General features: G+C 42.9%; 1 protein-coding gene across 2 annotated transcripts in view; it reads left to right on the top strand.

Annotated features, from left to right (window-relative positions):
• LOC106588891 (ras-related protein Rab-25) overlaps positions 1–619 on the top strand; it is a 4,862-nt gene extending 4,243 nt beyond the window's left edge. For both annotated transcript variants that reach the window (XM_014178414.2, XM_014178413.2), the window contains exon 5: positions 1–619. This exon is cut by the window's left edge and continues 536 nt beyond it. The gene's annotated coding sequence lies outside the window, so the exon portion shown is untranslated.
• Positions 620–7,191: the final 6,572 nt, after the last annotated feature.

The raw sequence follows: 7,191 nt of genomic DNA, 5'->3' as shown, positions 1-7,191 counted from the left end.
AGACTACTTGAAAATATTTGTGTGGATTTTTTTTTTTTAATGCTTGTTATGTATTATCTACCAAATAAGTCTTGTTGGGGTCTATTTGAAAGGACGAACTGCATTATTTTTGGATATTCATCATGTACATGTATTGTTTGTAAGCAAGATGTAAAAACTGTATGAGGTTTTGTGTTGACTAAATGGGAACACATTAACTTATCTTAATGAATAGTATGTGTGGCTCTGAGACTGGTTCGAGACCAAGTAGAAAAGTAACTTGATTCATGAATTTGAAATATTGACGTTTGATATTGCAACAACTATGCACTGTATCTAATCTTTTGTAGACATGTATTTTATGACAAACTTGTATCATTAATCTTTGTGATAGAAAAAAAGATTTCGGAGTTCATTCACTATAAATTTGCTATTGTCCTGTAGAGGGCAGTGCTGTTTTAAATACGTCTATGGTGTCTCCAAAATACACAGTTGAAAGTGATGTCTCCATATCAGATCTGCTATTGATATCTAACTTTACCTCACACATATATAAGCAGTAGTTTATGAAGCGCACACACACAGGAGTTTCAATCTTATAATAAAACGGCCCTAAATGGATGGCATCATCTACAATTGAGTCAGTCTGGGTGTGGTGCTTATGTGAGTGTTTGTGTGGGTCATGGCCTGTATCATCCTCTCAACAACAAAAACACTCCCACACGTAGCCTATACATGTCTCTTTCCCACTCACACATAGACACACACAGTTAGAGTGGACAGCAGTGCAGCCTATGCGCTTCTATAGAGATGATTGACAGGTTAGTGCTGTCACACGACAGATGAGAACCCCTGAGGTGGCTGCCTGCCTGCTCCTGGGGCACGTCTACAGATGACATTACCACGACACTATTCTAATGCAGTGAGGGATTCCTTCTCGCACCCATTGAAAAAAGCCTAAACAAACCTGGTTTTGGATCAAGCATTTCGAGTGTGGGCATGTGAGCATGTGTGTATAAAGTGTCTGTAGCCATAGAGAATGATAGAGTCCTCTAGTGGCCAAAAGGCCATCTTAACATGGGCTGCACCATTGAGGGCTTCCACAATTTTAATGTAGTCAACTGGATGAGACTTCCAACTTCATTGTCTGATCCCTCTTGGTGACCCTGTTGAAGTCATGTCCAACCAGGTCATCAGGAAGGATCAAACAATCATGAAGAAGAAAATAGACTAATTAAAAATGGAGATGGCCTCAATGGCGCTGCCCATGCTGTCACAGACGCTGTAATGGCACAGATACAAAGATGAGTCCACTTTCAATCTATGGTCTGTAGCTCATCTGTGGACCATGGTTTAAATTCTTTCTTTTTTTGTAGCTCAGCCAAGGTAGTATAAATCTCCACTATTGGTGGTTAGTGACATTCATGACAGATACTGCTCTGTCTCTGTTTCACAGATGTCTACAGAGAACCTTTACTGTGTGTGTGTGTGTGTGTCTGTCTGTCTGTCTGTCTGTCTGTCTGTCTGTCTGTCTGTCTGTCTGTCTGTCTGTCTGTCTGTCTGTCTGTCTGTCTGTCTGTCTGTCTGTCTGTCTGTCTGTCTGTCTGTCTGTCTGTCTCAACTGGAAATGATCACATAGGTTTCATTACAATTCTTTTATGAAAGTAAAATACTGAGATTTCTGCACAGGGCAGTAAATGTTTAATAATTTCCTGTGAATTATGATATTGTTATAGACAGGGGGAAAACATGGTTTGATAATCGGGGCAGACTGAGCTGGATCTACAGGTTGAGGAGGTTGATCTTGAAGCCTGTAAATCTCAGTTTGCTTCAAATAAAGGTGAGGGAGATCATGAAAAAAATATCAAGACCTATTGCACTGTGGAGTGGGATAGGAAAGCTTTCAGGCAGCATGAGATTTGTTACTCTACTGTACTCCGTGCATTTGACCGAATTCCCCAAATGCTTCCCAGATTTTCTTGTCTGACTGCGGTTTGACCCCTAGCTATGGAAGGTAAGTTGGAGAGTCGTCTTAGTGAGCGTGGGTATATGGCCATATGCCTAGCCTGTAAAACCATGTGTAAACCTTGGGATTCATTCATGGCGAATGGTTGAGTACCACAGAACCTTTAAAACACCAACACTGGTCCTATGTCTCCCGTTTCAGTTTTGATGTGAGTAGTTTCTATCCGTCCACTCCGCTCTACGCTCGATTGGTGTCTGATTAACGTGAGGATTTACGATTGTCGCACCCCACCTGTGTTTTATTGCGACCCCTACGACCTCTGCATTCACCCTGATCGTTGACCGCAGAGAGCATGGAACTCTCCCCAACCCCAGCGGAGAATCTATCTAACGGAATCCACCGGTGCCCTGTAAAGTGATGGATGACTAAAATGATGGATGTCAATCTCTCGCTCTTTCTCTTTCTCTCTATCACTCTCTCTCTTTCTCTTTCTATCACTCTCTCGCTCTTTCTCTTTCTCTCTATCACTCTCTCGCTCTTTCTTTCTCTTTCTCTCTATCACTCGCTCTCTATCACTCTCTTTCTCTTTCTCTCTATCACTCGCTCTCTCTCTCTTTCTCTCTATCACTCTCTCGCTCGCTCTCTTTCTCTCTATCACTCTCTCTCTCTCGCTCTCTTTCTCTCGCTCTCTTTCTCCTTCTCTCTCTCGCTCGCTCTTTCTCTCTATCACTTTCTCTCTCTCTCTCTCGCTTGCTCTCTTTCTCTCTCTCTCGCTCTCTTTCTCTCTATCGCTCACTCTCTCTTTCTCTCGCTCTCTTTCTCTCTATCACTCTCTCTCTCTCTCGCTCTCTCTCTCTCTCTCTCGCTCTCTTTCTCTCTATTGCTCACTCTCTCTCTTGCTCTCTTTCTCTCTATCACTCTCTCTCTCTCTCTCGCTCTCTTTCTCTCTATCACTCTCGCTCTCTATCACTCGCTCTCTTTCTCTCTATCCCTCTCGCTCTCTCTCTCGCTCTTTCTCTTTCTCTCTATCACTCTCTTTCTCTCGCTCTTTCTCTTTCTCTCTGCACTATACTGCACTATGCTGCACCTAGATCTAGGTACAAGACCCTTCTGGTATCTACAGTATCCACAGACAGAATGCAGCCATCAGATATCTCTCCAGCCTATCCAGCAGTGTTTACTGTAAGGTTAACCATTAAGTGATTAGCATATTAGCTGTGTTTATGGTTCATCTGGTGTTACAGTTCAGCCTAGGGACAGATCAGCCTGGCTCCTTAGGATTGACAGGGAGTTTGGTAAATTTGTCCGCCTGTCTGAAATGTTCAAAGAGGCACTCTGTGACCGATCAGGTTTCAAACTGGGTCATTGGCACTGGCATAAGACTGTTACCCTGCTGAACTCTAACTCAATCCCCATTTCACAGGCAAGGTTACTTACTCATGGTTCAACTTCAGGCCAGGGAAGCTTCGTTCTATTCCGTCCTCCTCCCCTCCATACACTCCTACATATGTATGGAGAGCTGACTGGTTGTGCTAGCTCTAATCAGACATGTATTGATCAGACTGGCTGGGACGAGGGCGGAGCATTAGGTTTACAGTCAAGGAGGTCTAAATATTCTCTAGGTCTGTGGAGTGTGTGTGTGTGTGTGTGTGACTCTTCCTAAAATGTTTGTTCTTGTTCTGTGTAATTTTGGCTGGCGTTGTCTGAGTGTCCATTTGTGGATACATTTGATATATTTTTCGTAAAGGAAAAGCAAGTGGAAATTACACATTTCAGAAGCATTTTTAAACCTCAAATACAGTACAAGTTTTAAAAATTATCCTAAAACAGGGTGTTCATATTAAGATCCAACATCTGTAGAGATTACAATATATCTTCCACTATATACTGCATGGCTACATTCTACTGACCTCTACATGTGTAAGGAACATCAAAGGCTATCACTCTGTGTTGGACTATGTCATTTACAGTATACATTATATAGCCTACTCTGTGTGTGTGAGCTCCCCAGGGGTGTGTGCTCAGTCCCCTCCTGTACTCCCTGTTCACCCACGACTGCATGGCCAGGCACGACTCTAACACCATCATTAAGTTTGCAGACGACACAACAGTGGTAGGCCTGGTCACCGACAACGACGAGACAGCCTATAGGGAGGAGGTCAGAGACCTGGCCGGTGGTGCCAGAATAACAACCTATCCCTCAACGTAACCAAGACTAAGGAGATGATTGTGGACTACAGGAAAAGGAGGACCGAGCACGTCCCCATTCTCATCGATGGGGCTGTAGTGGAGCAGGTTAAGAGCTTCAAGTTCCTTGGTGTCCACATCAACAACGAACTAGAATGGTCCAAACACACCAAGACAGTCGTGAAGAGGGCATGACAAAGCCTATTCCCCCTCAGGGAACTAAAAAGATTTGGCATGGGTCCTGAGATCCTCAAAAGGTTCTACAGCTGCAACATCGAGAGCATCCTGACTGGTTGCATCACTTCCTGGTACGGCAATTGCTCGGCCTCTGACCGCAAGGCACTACAGAAGGTAGTGCGTACGGCCCAGTACATCACTGGGGCTAAACCGCCTGCCATCCAGGACCTCTACATCAGGCGGTGTCAGAGGAAGGCCCTAAAATTTGTCAAAGACCCCAGCCACCCCAGTCATAGACTGTTCTCTCTACTACCGCATGGCAAGCGGTACCGGAGTGCCAAGTCTAGGACAAAAAGGCTTCTCAACAGTTTTTACCCCCAAGCCATAAGACTCCAGAACAGGTAATCAAATGGTTACCCCGACTATTTGCATTGTGTGCCCCCCCAACCACTCTTTTTACGCTGCTGCTACTCTCTGTTTATCATATATGCATAGTCACTTTAACTATACATTCATGTACATACTACCTCAACTGGGCCGACCAACCAGTGCTCCCGCACATTGGCTAACCGGGCTATCTGCATTGTGTGCCCCCACCACCCGCCAACCCCTCTTTTACACTACTGCTACTCTCTGTTCATCATATATGCATAGTCACTTTAACCATATCTACATGTACATACAACCTCAATCAGCCTGACTAACCAGTGTCTGTATGTAGCCTCGTTACTTTTATAGCCTCGCTACTTTTTGTAGCCTGTCTTTTTACTGTTGTTTGTGGGTGTGTGTGTGTGTCAAATCAAATCAAATGCTATTGTCATAAACATATATTTAGCAGATCTTATTACGGGTGTAGCGAAATACTTTTGTATCGTGTAGCGAAATGCTTGTGTATCGTGTTTACCCACATGTAATGCACCTGTGATGTGGAGTCTCATTCCAAACATATCCCACATTTCATTGACTAACGTCATCACATAAACACATGATCCAATGGCCTGCAGATCATCATGGTGATGTTGTTGTGGTGACCAATCAGGTGGCCTGAATGATTGTTGACGTAGCATTTCAATCCTCTCGACCAGGAGATGTAGAGTGGGTCTGGATTGCTATAGGAAGTACATACAGTATATGGATGGAACCTGGAAGTGACCACTTCGAGCAGAACAGAAATCCCCAAGAATGAAAAGAAAGAAATGAGTAATGTCAGAGTCTGGACTATATATACTGAACAAAAATATAAACTTAACATGTTAATTGTTGGTCCCATGTCTCATGAGCAGAAGTAAAAGATCCCAGAAATGTTCCATACTGATAAAAAGCTTATTTCTCTCAAATTTTGTGCACAATATTATTTTCCTCCCTGTAGGTGAGTATTTCTCTTTTTGCCAAGATAATCCATCACCTGACAAGTGTGGCATATCAAGATTAAACAGCATGATCATTACACAGGTGCACCCTGTGCTGGGGACAATAAAAGGCCAATAAAATGTGCAGTTCTGTCAGACAACACAATATCATGCAATTGGCATGCTGACTGCAGGAATGTCTAATGTTGTTTTAGAGAATTTATCAGTACGACCAATCGGCCACACAACCGCAGACCACAAGTAACCACGCCAGCCCAGTACTTCCACATCTGTTTTTCACCTGCGGGATCATCTGAAATCAGCCACCCGGGCAGCTGATGAAACTAAGGAGTATTTCTGTCTGTAATAAAAGCCCTTTTGTGGTGAAAAACTCATTCTGATTGGCTGGGCCTGGCTCCCCAGTGGGTGGACCTATGCTCTCCCTGGCACACCCATGGCTGCGCCTCTGCCCAGTCATGTGAAATCCATAGATTAGCTCCTAATTAATTTATTTCAATTGACTGATTTCCTTATAAGAGCTGTAAATCAGTAAAATCATTGAAATTGTTGCATGTTGCATTTATATTTTTGTTCAGTATATACAGTACCAGTCAAAAGCTTAACAACACCTACTCATTCAAGGGTTTTTCTTTATTTTTACTATTTTCTACATTGCAGAATAATAGTGAAGACATCAAAACTATGAAATAAAACATATGGAATAATGTAGTAACCAAAAAAGTGTTAAACAAATCAAAATATATTTTATATTCTTCAAATAGCCACCCTTTGCCTTGATAACAGCTTTACATTTACATTTTAGTCATTTAGCAGACACTCTTATCCAGAGCGACTTACAGTAGTGAATGCATACATTTCACATATTTTTTCTCCCTACTGGTACACCATGGGAATCGAACCCACAACCATGGCGTTGCAAACACCATGCTCTACCAACTGAGCCACATGGGACCGCTTTGCACACTCTTGGCATTCTTGGCATTCTCTCAACCGGCTTCATGAGGTAGTCACCTGGAATGCATTTCAATTAACAGGTGTGCCTTCTTAAAAGTTAATTTGTGGAATTTCTTTCCTTCTTAATGCGTTTGAGCCAATCAGTTGTGTTGTGACAAGGTACAGGGGGTACACAGAAGATAGCCCTATTTGGTCAAATATCAAGTCCATATTATGGCAAGAACAGCTTAAATAAGCAAAGAGAAACAACAGTCCATCATTACTTTAAGACATGAAGTCCAGTCGATACAGAACATTTCAAGAACTGTGAAAGTTTCTTCAAGTGCAGTTGCAAAAACCATCAAGCGCTATGATGAAACTGACTCTCATGATGACCGCCACAGGAATGGAAGACCCAGAGTTAACTCTGCTGCAGAGGATAAGTTCATTAGAGTTACCAGCCTCGGAAATTGCAGTCCAAATAAATGCTTCACAGAGTTCAAGTAACAGACACATCTCAACATCAACTGTTCAGAAGAGACTGCGTGAATCAGGCCTTCACGGTCAAATTGCTGCAAA

The sequence above is a fragment of the Salmo salar genome, chromosome ssa27 (genome assembly GCF_905237065.1).
Source record: "Salmo salar chromosome ssa27, Ssal_v3.1, whole genome shotgun sequence".
In the NCBI taxonomy this organism is placed as follows: Eukaryota; Metazoa; Chordata; class Actinopteri; order Salmoniformes; family Salmonidae; genus Salmo; species Salmo salar.
This window is presented reverse-complemented; position numbering and strand designations above follow the sequence as displayed.